This window comes from Cucurbita pepo, unplaced genomic scaffold (assembly GCF_002806865.2).
Source record: "Cucurbita pepo subsp. pepo cultivar mu-cu-16 unplaced genomic scaffold, ASM280686v2 Cp4.1_scaffold000217, whole genome shotgun sequence".
Lineage (NCBI taxonomy): Eukaryota > Viridiplantae > Streptophyta > Magnoliopsida > Cucurbitales > Cucurbitaceae > Cucurbita > Cucurbita pepo.
In genome coordinates this window covers 13,001-26,094 of record NW_019646474.1, presented here as the reverse complement: position 1 = coordinate 26,094, position 13,094 = coordinate 13,001, and positions in this window count along the sequence as shown.

Genomic DNA, 13,094 nt, shown 5'->3' with positions numbered 1-13,094 from the left:
TTCTTTAGCCAATGGCTAAGTTTCTTTGCAATTCTATGTAGTTTAGATTGCATGTAGAATCATTCAAGCTCGACATGATCAATCTTGCTTGTGGAGTGATTCGAATCTCAAACAAGTGTTTGAGATATTTGATCAACAAGAGTCATTCAAGCTAGACATGATCGATCTTGCTTGTGGAGTGATTCAAATCTCAATCAAGTGTTCTTGCCTTGAGATATTCGATCAACAAGGTAATTCGAATCTTATTCCCCTTGTAGTTGATTCCTTATCTTATCACAGGATCAAATCGGTACACCGCTCTTTTTACGAGTTCAAGCGTAAATTCAATCCTTTCCACGGCTCAGGATCAAACCGGTACAATTGTTTGAAATCTTACAAAAACACACCACAACACTCTGAAGTAATAGAGGAAACAAATGTTCTGTGTGTTGTGTTGTGAAAAAATACGAAGAGGTGATGAGTTTAAATAGTGATCAAGTTGTAAAAATAGGAATTGATACAGACCACTAAAACGTGAACCGAAACGTGGATCACAAAAAATAATATTTATTTATTTTTAAATTTATCGTAAAAAGTTATAGACCACATGTTTCATTTAACTTTAAATATATATATATATATATATATATATTTTTTTTTTTTAAATTTATCGTAAAAAGTTATAGACCACATGTTTCATTTAACTTTATATATATATATAAATTATTTTAAATCAATAGTAAAAACAGTTTAAATTCATTTTTATTATATATATATATATATAAAAATATATAAAATATATATATATATTTAAATGTAATAATATAAAAAAATGTTAATGAACCATTTTAAAAATAAATAAAAGTTTTATAAACGTAAATAAAATCTTTATAATTGAAATGATTTTGTAATTCAAATAATTATCTTTATGAAACTAAATGAAATCATTATAATTTCTTTCCATTTAAAAGTAATAACTCGTTTTCATAAATGAAATCATTATAATCTTTTCATTTAAAAGTAACAACTAGTTTTCATAAATGTAAATAAAATCTTTATAATTTTTTTCCATTTAAAAGATTTTATTTACATTTAAAAGTGACGAAACTTTTATAAATATAATTGAAATGATTTTATAATTGAAATACTCCTCTTTTTAATTTAAAAGTAATGGAAAACTTTTATAAATGTAATTGAAAACTACACCATTGTTACTCTACCAAATTTGTAAAAGTCATACTTTGATTGGTCTATGATGTCAATTTTGCCGCTTGGTTCATGATGTCAATTTTGTCACCACATCATCACGTCAGGTATCTTGTTTTGAATTTGATTGGTCCATGATGTCAATTTTGTCTCAACATCACCACGTCGGGTATCTTGTTTTGAATTTGATTGGTCCATGATGTCAATTTTGTCTCAGCATCATCACGTCGGGTATCTTGTTTTGACTGAAACTTCTTCGTTTTATCTCTAATTTGAGTGAACCAAAAAAGACTTGAAATCGTTATTTCCAACCTTACACTGTGGACAAAAATACAGAGAATGGTTAATAATTGAAGGTAGTTATCATCAAAACATCAATTAATTAATTAATTAAAATTAATTAATTTGAGATTAAGGCGAAAAGCCAACAATATCTGCTTCAACGGAATGAGTTAACCAAGATATTATCATACTATTGCACTGATTCCAAAGTTCAAATTCTGTTGAATTTGCATCTTGAGACGGTTCTTCAATTGTGCCATCAATGAAGCCGATTTTCTTCTCGGCAATAAGAGCATACATAACTGATTTACTCCATGATTGGTAATTTGCTTCATTTAATTTCATTGGAACAAGTGAATATCCTGGTAATTTGCTCCATTTAATTTCATTGGAACAAGTGAATATATATAATGAATATAGTAAGGATGTGTTAAATCAACATCCGAAATTTTGAAGCAGGATTTGGATGATTCCGCCATAAAAGAAATTTTGATATTTAAGAACACCAAGATCGGTGCTCTGATACCATGTTAAGAATGAGAAATAGAAATAGAATTGGGTTCGAAAGTATGATTTTCATTCATGTTTACCACGTTTAAATAGGATACAAACTATCAACTAATACCTAAAATAGAAAAAATATATAACTAACTAAATCGGGTAAATAAATAAAATATACACTAACAACTAACTAAACCGGGTAAATAAATAAAATATACACTAACAACTCTAACTAACAACTAACTAAATCGGGTAAATAAATAAAATATACACTAACAACTCTAACTAATTATTAAAATATATCTCCAAAATATCATATCTTAATACAAAATAGGATACAAACTATCAACTAATACCTAAAATAGGAAAAATATATAACTAACTAAATCGGGTAAATAAATAAAATATACACTAACAACTTTACTCTAACTAACAACTAACTAAATCGGGTAAATAAATAAAATATACACTAACAACTCTAACTAATTATTAAAATATATCTCCAAAATATCATATCTTAATACAAAATAGGATACAAACTATCAACTAATACCTAAAATAGGAAAAATATATAACTAACTAAATCGGGTAAATAAATAAAATATACACTAACAACTTTACTCTAACTAACAACTAACTAAATCGGGTAAATAAATAAAATATACACTAACAACTCTAACTAATTATTAAAATATATCTCCAAAATATCATATCTTAATATAAAAAAAGAAAAAAGATATTAGTTAGTTGAGAGTGGGATTTGAACCCACACCCTAGACTAGAACCTTAATTTGGCACCTTAGACCAACTCGGCCATCTCAACATAGATTTTCACACAAGTACAATTAGTTAGTTGCCTAGCAAAGGAGAACCCTCCCAAAATTAAATATAACTTTACGACCTTATGCAGTTTTTGCTAGCTAACTTTCCTGACTCTTGAACCTTTATCAAAGAGAAAGATGAATTCGACTGAACTACTCAACCTCAAACCTTCCCCTGGCTTACTTGATTACCTGACCACCTATACATACCTATTTCCAATTTCTTCTTTGTTTCTCCTTATTCTCTGAATTGAGTTTTTCTTTCTCTTCTCATGAACCTATGGCTGTATGATTCCTTTTCTTGTCTTTCTCCTGAACTCCGTAACCTATTCTCGTCGTCTTCTTCTGCTCTGGATGATTCTTTAACTGTAAACACTCAAGCAAGAAGGATTTATTGAATATGCTTTACCTTGTTCCAGAAGGATTGAAGGAGACTGAACCGACACGCTTTTCCTTCTTTCTCCTGAACGAACCTGAACCTTCAAACACTTGGGTTTCACTAAGGTAGTAAATAGGTTATTCTTTCTCTTTCACTCGGTAAGGTAAATTGGTTGGTTGTTGGTTCAGTAGCTCTTTTCTTTGACGAACTGTATGTAACTCGATGGATTCCTTCTCCTTCCCAGGACGTATGGCCGGTCGGTCTCTTCTTCTTCTTTCCTTCACCTTTCGTACCTAAATAGGTGTTGGTTCGCTTCTTTCTCGGTGATGGAGTCTCCGGTCAAGCAACTAATTCATTTCCTCTGCCTGTAAAGGTTCTTCAAATAGAATCCTCTCATGTTTCGACTGAGCCTTTAACCACTCTGTCTTCGCTCCCTCTCCTCTCCCTGAACTGTAACTGTAAAAGAAGAAGAGAGAATAATGATCAATAACTACTTAGCCTGTCCCGGATTTCAGAGTTCCCAAGGGAAATAGGTGAATGTGAGTTATTATAAGGAAGTGATTGTTCCCCTCTCCCTATGTTTTGGGTCATTTCACTAGGCTGAGAATTGAATGGAATCTCTTCTTGCTTGAACTCCTTCTCGTGGCTTCGCACCTTCCCCTTTTCTGATATTAGCGGAACCTTAAACTCATTCTTCTGATTTCACACTTTCAGAAGGTAAAGCTATTTGACGAACCTGAACCGATATGACCTTCAGTTTCACTATTCTTGAACTCGGTAAAGCTGCTAAGCGTCTTCATTTCCTCTGCCTGACCGGTAAAGAAAGACTAAACTCCAGATTCATGAGCCAGATTTCACTCTTAGGTAATTCGGAAGGAAAGACTCACCAAGAATGAGAGTGACCTATTGAATCGGATTTCACTCCTCTCCCTCTCTTCTCGTGTCTTCGCCTCTTCACCCTACGGGTCTCAGGGCTTCGCCCCTGTCCCTGAACCTTTATAGAGAGAGAATGAAAGACAGAGAAAGCCAAAAGATTTATTCTCTTCTCCGTCACCTCTCCCGACATGACCTTTACTTCAGTTCTTGTTCAAGGTAACCCCCTTCCCCTTTTCTGATATTATCGGAACCTTAAACTCTTTCGCCTATTTCTTCTTTGTAAACAAACTAATACTAAAGCGAAACCCTCTCCTCCCTTTTCTCACGTCTTTGACCCTCTCCTTTGTCGAGCGTCTTCGCCTCTTCGCCCTACGGGTCTCAGGGCTTCGCCCCTCTCCCTCTCGGTCGAGCTTCTTCGTCCCTTTTCCTTCTTTCACTCGGTAAATAGATTGGTTAAAACATCCATCTTCTGTCCTTGCCTCTGATCTTCTCGTCTGGCTCCTTACTCCCTCTTCTGGTAACCCTGCATTGATTGGACTGATAAAGTAAAGCATATTCATTCAATCCTTCTTTCACTCTGGTTTTTCTAGGTAAATAGGCAGGATGATCAATCATCAGGTCAAGCTCCTTCCTTTCTTACTGTTCCATCTGTCTTATTGCGGATCTCCTTCACCTATTATTCTATTGATCTCATTCCCTTAACTCAGTCTCTTTGCTCCTTCTTGCTTTCAGGAACTGTATGTAACTCCTCTAGATGCATTATAGTTGTAGAACTTCACTCAATCACCTTCACTTTAGTTTAGAGTCGAGTAAGAAATGAATGAAAGAAGGTAGAGGAAAGACTATCGATTAATTAGACTTATTGAACTCGTAAATAGGCGGGTTGGCTGGCGAGTTGGCTGGCTGATCCGCTACTGAACCGTAACCTTCTTTTTCTTGCTTTCACTCATGAACCAGATTGAGCTCCGTAACCGATATTACATTACCAGCAATCAGTTAGTGTTCCTTATTCTCAGGAAGTGATTGTGAACAGGAAGTCAAGACTCTCGCAAGATTCATTCATTCATTCTTTCTCCGTAACCTGATTGAACTTCTCTTTCTCCTGAACAGTTATTGTGTGTGAGTTATTCGTTCTTTAACTGATCTTGATCCTGAACCAAAGAAGACGATATTCCCTATTTTTTAGGCCATTTCACTCTTTCACAGTAACCGAGGGATGGAGGCAGCTAATGAATTTAATATCCCTGAGCAGTCAAAGAAGAAGAAAGATTAATTAGACTCAACCGACCCCCTTTTCCTGATCTTGGCTCGGTAAGCTTAGCTTCTCTCCTTCTCTCCTTGACTCCTCTTTTACCTATGTTTTAAGCAATTTCAGTCTGTAAAGCGTATTCAATGAATTTACTCGCCTGTAACCAAAGACTCCTTATTAATTATCTATCCTGAACCTTTAATTCGACTGACCAGGAAGGAAAGAGGTAAACTCCTGCCCCTATGGATTCGGTCTCCTTATTCCTATTTTTTCTTTCAGAAGGTAAAGCATATTCATTTAGTATCTCTTTTCTTTTACTGGGTAAAGCAGCTTCTCTCCTTCTGGAACTGTAACCTCCTCTCTCTCCTTTTCTTTTCCTATTTCTTCTTTGCCTGGGTAAATGAGTGAATTCAGTACAGTAGCTCTTTTCTCTTTTCCGAGGTAAATAGGCTTTCTTTGATTCCCTTCCTCTTATTTTATGGGTAAGTCAAAAGGTTAAGTCAGTTCTCCCGGATTCAGTTTTTTGCCCAGAGAAGATTCTGGTAACCCTGCCTCTGCCTGCCCTGCATTGATTGGACTGATAAGGTAAAGCAGCTAATGAATTGACTCTCTTTCACTAACTATTCTTTCACTAGGTTGGTTGAGTAGCTAATTCATGGACTTGCACTTCACTGTCAAGGATCAAGACTCCTTATGACTGAGCTAGATTGCCCTCGGTAAAGCTCCTTCACCTATTTCTTCTTTAACTTCTCTTGCTTGCTTGATCCTTTCACTCTTTTACCCTGCGGTCAAGCTATTTGAGGAACCTGAATCGGACCCGATATTCCCTATCCCTTCCAGTCAGTCGGTAAAAGAGATGAATGAGAGTGGCTGAGCTCCGGAACCTTTATTTAACTAACCTGACCTTCACCAAAGCAAAGACGATATTCCCTATTGTCATTCTCACTCGGTAAAGCCGCCGTTCTTTCATTAAGTAAGTAAAGACTGAACTCAAGCTGCATTATCCTGAACTACTTGTTCCGTTCGTCTTCGTTATTCTTGAAGTATTCTTTATAGACGAGGCGAGGTAAACTCCTTCTGTTTGCTCCATTGCCTGACCCTCTATTGCCTGAAGTTCTTGTTCTTTCCCTTCTTTCCCTCTGACGGACCATTTCTTTGCAAATTCTATCCTTCCCTTATATGGCTGGCTATTTTCCTATCTTATGTCTATTTTTAGGGCTATTTTTTAGGTAATTAGTTCTCAGAAAGACTCTACTCAAGATTCAACCTCAAACGGTCACCTCTACAACTCGGTAAAGCAATTCTATTTCCTTCCCCTTTTCTATTCTCTATTTATTCTTCTTATTCTTGATCCGGAACTGTAAGTCAAGACTCACCAAGAATGAGAGTGAACGAACTGAACTACTTCGCCTGCACCTATCTATTTATTCACAAGGTAAAGCAGCTGAGGCATTGACTTGACTCTCTTGCTTGTAAACTCCATTGCCTTCAGTTCTTGTTCATTTACAGTCAGTCGGTAAGGTAAAAGCCAAAGAGAAAGGAAAGACTCTACTCCGGATTCATTTTCCATTATCCTAAACTCAATAACTACTTCACCTCTCCCTATTTATTAAAGAGGTCATTTCCGAGGTAATTTGTAAGGAAAGACTCAACGTCAACTCAAGATTCAAGTGAACTACTTTTCTCCTATTTATTCCTTATTGACCAAGGCAAGCAAGGTAAAGCAAAGCGTATTCTTTCTCCTGCACCTAGCTCCTTCTCCTCGGGCTCCTCTTTCATTATTCAAAGACAATNTTAGCTCTCAACAAAGCTAAAATAGAAATTCTATTCTCAATTTCAAAATCTATTTTGACAACATTTTCTTCACATCTTCATTGAAGTATATTGTATGAATGATGTCTCTTGGTTCATATCAGTCAACAAAAGCTGAAGCAGAGTTCTCTCTCATTCTTGTTGAGTCTGAACTTGTTTACGGGGTTCTCCTCAGGAGTGAAAGAAGGAAAAGGGACGAAGAAGCTCGACCGAGAGGGAGAGGGGCGAAGCCCTGAGACCCGTAGGGCGAAGAGGCGAAGACGCTCGACAAAGGAGAGGGTCGAAGACATGAAACCGAGTTGTAGAGGGGTCTCAGACGCTCGACGAGAAAAGAAAAGGGAGGAGAGGGTTGAGGTTGAGTAAGTAGGCAGGCNCCTTCTCATTCACCTGTCCACAATTCCATTGCCTATACCTATTCTTTCACAAGCTAAGACGGAAGGAAAGACTCCTTATTCGTTAGACTAAACCGACACCCTTTTAAGGAAGGAAGAGTAAAGAACATGAAACCGAGGATCCAGATGAGAAAAGAAACCGAGTTGTAGAGGGGTCTCAGACGCTCGATGAGAAAAGAAAAGGGAGGAGAGGGTTGAGGTTGAGTAAGTAGGCAGGCAGAGGATCCAGATCAGTGAAAGAATAAAAGAGTGAAAGCAAGAAAGGATCAGATATAGTTCCACCCTCCCTCGTTCCATCAGTAAAAGGGTTAAGTTAAGGTTTCTTTCTTTCTTTCCTCTTGACTTCCTGTTCCGACATGAATAAGGTAAATAGGTGAAGAGGGCAATCTGGTGCATTGAGTTCTATTCTACAACTCTAAAGACTCTACTCCGGATTCATTTTCCATTATCCTAAACTCAATAACTACTTCACCTCTCCCTATTTATTAAAGAGGTCATTTCCGAGGTAATTTGTAAGGAAAGACTCAACGTCAACTCAAGATTCAAGTGAACTACTTTTCTCCTATTTATTCCTTATTGACCAAGGCAAGCAAGGTAAAGCAAAGCGTATTCTTTCTCCTGCACCTAGCTCCTTCTCCTCGGGCTCATCTTTCTTTATTCAAAGACAAGGTAAATGAGTTTGCTTCTTTCACTATTCTTTGTTCTCGGTAAAAGGGGAAAGCCAAAAGATTAATTCGACTGATTGAACTCTGTAAAGCATATTCAGTTGAAGTAGCTCTTTTCTTTACCTTTTTTATTAGGGAGAATGCAAGAGAGAGAGAGTTTACAATTCTCGAAGGGAAGGGAGAGGAAAGACTCTTGATTCCTTCTCATTCACCTGTCCACAATTCCATTGCCTATACCTATTTATTCTTGAACCTATTTCTTGCTTGACCGCGAGGGTTGAGCTATTCTTTCACAAGCTAAGATGGAAGGAAAGACTCCTTATTCAATAGACTGAACCGACACCCTTTTAAGGAAGGAAGAGTAAAGAACCAAAGAGAAAGGAAAGACTTAACCAACCAACCAACCAACAAGAATTCTCCTTCACCCTCTTGCTTGCTTTCCCCTATTTATTCTTGAACGGTAAACTAAGATGAAAGAAAAGAGATGAATTGGACTTAACTCCTTCCCCTTATACTGGATTCCCTGACCTATACCTATTTCCTATTTCTTCTTTCATTGAACTGGGTAAATAGGTGTAAAGCTATTTTAGGGTCTTATTGCTTCGCTCCTCTTGCTACTTACTCATTCCCCTTCTTTCTTTCAGAGTAAACTGTAAAGTGGCTTAGCTTTGGCTCTGATCTCTCTGCTTAATGAGACCTCACTCCTCTTGCTATGGTTCGAGCCGCTTTCGCTCGTTCGCCTCGTAAACTCGGTCTCACAATTCCATTGCCGTAACCTATTTGATTTCTTCTTCTTCTTTCTCCTTTACTATTCTTGAACAAGGGAAAGAAAGCTCCTTCACCTTTTGACGATATTCCCTATTTGTCATTGAGCAAGGTAACCTGCTGAACTACTGAAAGAACTTGGTAAATGGGTGAGTGAAGTATCAGTAGCTCTTTTCTTGACCGAACTGTAAACGAGGACTCAACTCAAGATGAATTAGACTTTTCTTTCTTCCTATTTCTTCTTTGGCTCGGGTTTTGAACTATTTATTCACTGACTGTAAAGCCGCTAATGAATTTATTTACTCTCTCTTGTCAAAGAAGAAGAAGGATGAATTCTCCTGAACAGGAAGTCAAGACGAAACTCGAGATGAATGAGACTGAACTGTCAGTCAAGACGAAACTCAAGACTCTTTATCCTCTCCCTACCGGTCTCGCAGCTTCGCTCATTCGACCTGATGGAACTCGGTCTCGCAATTCCATTGCCTGAACTACTGAACCTGTCCTTTACCCTTTCTTTATCTAATAAGAAGAAAAGAGAATGAAAGAAAGAGTGAACTCCTCTCCTCTTCTAGTCTCGTGGCTTCGCTCATTCGCCTGGTAACCTCGGACTCATCGCTTCGCTCCTTCCCCTATTTCCCTTATGAATGAAATCTGGAACCTATTTATTCTTGAGCAGCTCAAGATCCTTATTCATCAAGTGTTTCAAGACTCAACGAAAGGAAAGAAGAAACTAAAGAAGAAGACGACAGAACTACTTCAATCACCTTCTTGAACTCATGAGACTTCCCTGACTGAGCTATTTAACCTTCTCACCTATTTACCCCGTAAAGAGAGAGTCCATTCATTAGCAGCTTTGAAAGACGAAAGCAAGACAAGAAAGATTAATGAGACAGAACAGGAGAGTAAGGAAAAGAAAAGAGAATTGATTGACTCCACCGAAACCTTGAGCTACTGAACCAGAACCAGAACCAGATTGAACTCTTGAACCCGTCTCGCAGCTGAAATTCCATTGCCTTTGACTATTACGGATTGAAGAAGGTAAAGCTAGAATCAGAACCTGCCCCGATATTACTTGACCTTCTTTCACAGGAAGGAGAAAGACTCAACCTAAAACCTTTTCCTATCCGTACAGTTCAAGAATAAATAGGAAGGGAGAATCCACATTAATGAGAGTTTACAGGAAGGAAAGAATCAACCTCAAACCTTTGACTGATTGAACAAGGTAAGTAAAGCGGCAGGATGATAAGAACCTTCTCAGGGAGACTAAAGCAAGACAAGATGAATGAGACAGAACAGGGCTGCTAAGGGTTGAAGAAGAATCAAGATGAGAATGAGACTGTACAGTGAAAGAAGAAGAAGAAGACAATTACAGGAGAAAGGGTTGAACTATCTCTTTGATTGAACGAGGTAAAGAAGTCGCTAATTCATGGACTCTCTCCCTTGTAAAAGACGCAACGAACTCAAGATGAATGAGAGTTCACTCCTGAACCTGTCGGTTTCACAGCCTTCGCTCCTCTCCCTATCGGTTGAGCTGTCGAAGCTCGTTCGCCTCGTAAACTCGGTCTCATAATTCCATTGCCTTCGCTTTATTTTGTCTCACATCTTTCGCTCCTCTCCTTTACAGTCTCACAGCTTTCGCTCGTTCGCCTCGTACACTCGGTCTCACTGCTTTCGCTCCTCTCCCTCTTGGTCGAGTTGCTTTCGCTCCTATTCCTATTGATTGATTCTTTCTCCTTTTCTTTTCCTCTCCTGTAAGAAGGATTCATGATCCTGAACTCCGGAACCCTTGATCTTCTCCTTTCTTTCACAAGGTAAATAAATGGGCTGAGATTACCTATGGGTCTCACACAGCTTGCTTCGCTCCTTCCCCTGATTTCACTCTTTTACTCGACTGCCTCAAGGTAAAGCCGAAAGAAGGATGAATTCAGTAGCTCTTTTCTTTCACGAACTGTAAACAAAGACTATCGATGAATTAGCCTGAACTCAATCACTTGTCCCTTCACCTTTCACTCTGTAAAGCGCTATTTGAAGAACCTTCACCGGAACCCGATGTAACTTCTTACCTTCCCCTGAACTTTACACTTGGTAAAAGAGAAAGTCAAATCGAAACATTAATTCTTGTTTACCTTTCTAAAGACTAAGGAGAAAGATTAGAGAGTTTGTTTACCGTTCCAGAATAGTGATGAACCCCTAGTGAAAGAAGAAGAAAATGAAAGAGAAGCAACTCATGACCCTGAACCGGAACCTTTCTTTATAGTCGAGTAAATTCATTCAATGAAAGAGAAGCAACTGACCCTGAACCGGAAGGAAATCAGGGAGAGGAGGAAAGCCGAAAGAAAGATTCCTTCTCCTGTTCCTATTCTTTTGATATTTATTCTCTAATGAAAGATGAATGAGACTCAACTACTGAACTCCGGATCCTATTTCTTCTTTCACTCTTTTACTTATCCCCTCCCTCCTTTTCCTATTTCTTCTTTCACCTATTCTATTGGTCTTACAATTCCATTGCCTTATTCATCAAGTCAAGACGAAACTCAAGATTCATTCGAGTTCACTCCGTCACCTATTTATTCAAGTAAACAAAGAGAAAGGTTGTTCGAGCGTTTGAGCTCCTTCTTACAGTCGGTAAAAGAAAAAGAGCTATACTCCTTACTTATTCATGATCTTCTCATTCACCTATCGGTCTCACAATTGCATTGCATGAACCTGATGGAACTCTTTAACTCGGTAAAGCTAGAAGAAGAACCTTTCTTTACAGGAGAGTAAAGATTCGAGAAAGGAAAGACTGAAGCAAGACAAGATGAAGACGACTTTACTGTTCAAGAAAGAAGGGATAGGAAAGAGACTGAACTACTGAACGGGAACAAGGGAGAGAGAGTCAATTCATTCATTGATTGAAGAATCTAATGAAAGATTCATGATCCTGAACTACTGAACCTGAACCTGAAACTACTCTTTTACGAGGGAAATGGGCTGGGCTGGATGATCAGCTCCTCTCCTTTCCAGTCTTCGCTGCTTCGCTCGTTCGCCTCATAAACTCGGGCTCACCGCTTCACTCCTGAACTTGGATATTCTCTCCTTCTTTCACTCGATAACTGTAAACTGGGAATCTTAGCTCTGATCTTTCTCCTGAAAAAGAAAGTGTTGAAAGTCAATCTGAAACTAAAGCTTAATGAACCTGAACCTTCTTTCCCTCCTTCTTCTATTGGTCGGTCTCATTCCCTTCTGTAGGTCTATTTGCTCCGAGGAACCTGTCCCTTCTCTACTCAAGATGCATTCTCCTTTACCTATTTATTCCACCTCTACAACAAGTCAAGACGAAACACGTCCTCCTCTCTCTAGCGGTTGAGCTGCTTCGCTCATTCGCCCATTCTATGGGTCTCACAATTCCATTGCCTCCCCCTATTTTTTAGGCCATTGAATAAGGGAAAGCCGAAACTCAAGATTCATTCTTTAACTAATCTGTCTCCTCACTTACTCCTGACCCTTTTCCTGATTGAACGAGGGAGGTAAATAGGCTTGCTTCGCCCCTTGTTCCGTTATTGTTCGTTATTATCAGTGATTGTTCACCTCTCCCTTCAACCACTCTTTGCCTCTCCCTCCTGTAAGAAACAAGGAAGAATGATGCTGAACCTTCAAACACTGAAAAAGAAGATGAGACCTCACTCCTCTCCTCTTCGAGTTGCTTTGCTCCTCTCCCTACTTACTCATTCATTTCCCAGGGTAAAGCTGCTAATCTAATGAATGGACTCTCTATTCACCTGATTGACCGAGGTAATGCATTCGAAAGGAAAGACGAAAGAGGAATTAGACTGAACTCTGGCTGGCTCCTGAACTCCTTTATCTTTACAGTTCGAGCTAGAATCAAAGGAAAGACTCAACAAGAATTGAATGAGAGTGAACTACTGAAGGAACCTTCTTGAGCTCGGTCTGTTCTGCTTGCTTCTTCCCATGTATTCCCTGATTTGACAAAGACAAAGATCAATACTCCTACTCCTTCCTTATTCATGAGAGCATATTCTCTCCTTCTTTCTCTCCTGACCCTGAACCTCGTAAACTCGGTTTCACGGCTTCGCCCCTGCCCCTCTACAACTCGTTAAAGTGGCTCCGCCCCTTCCCCTCTCCCTCTCGGTCTCACAGTTGAACTCGTTCGCCTCTACACCTCGG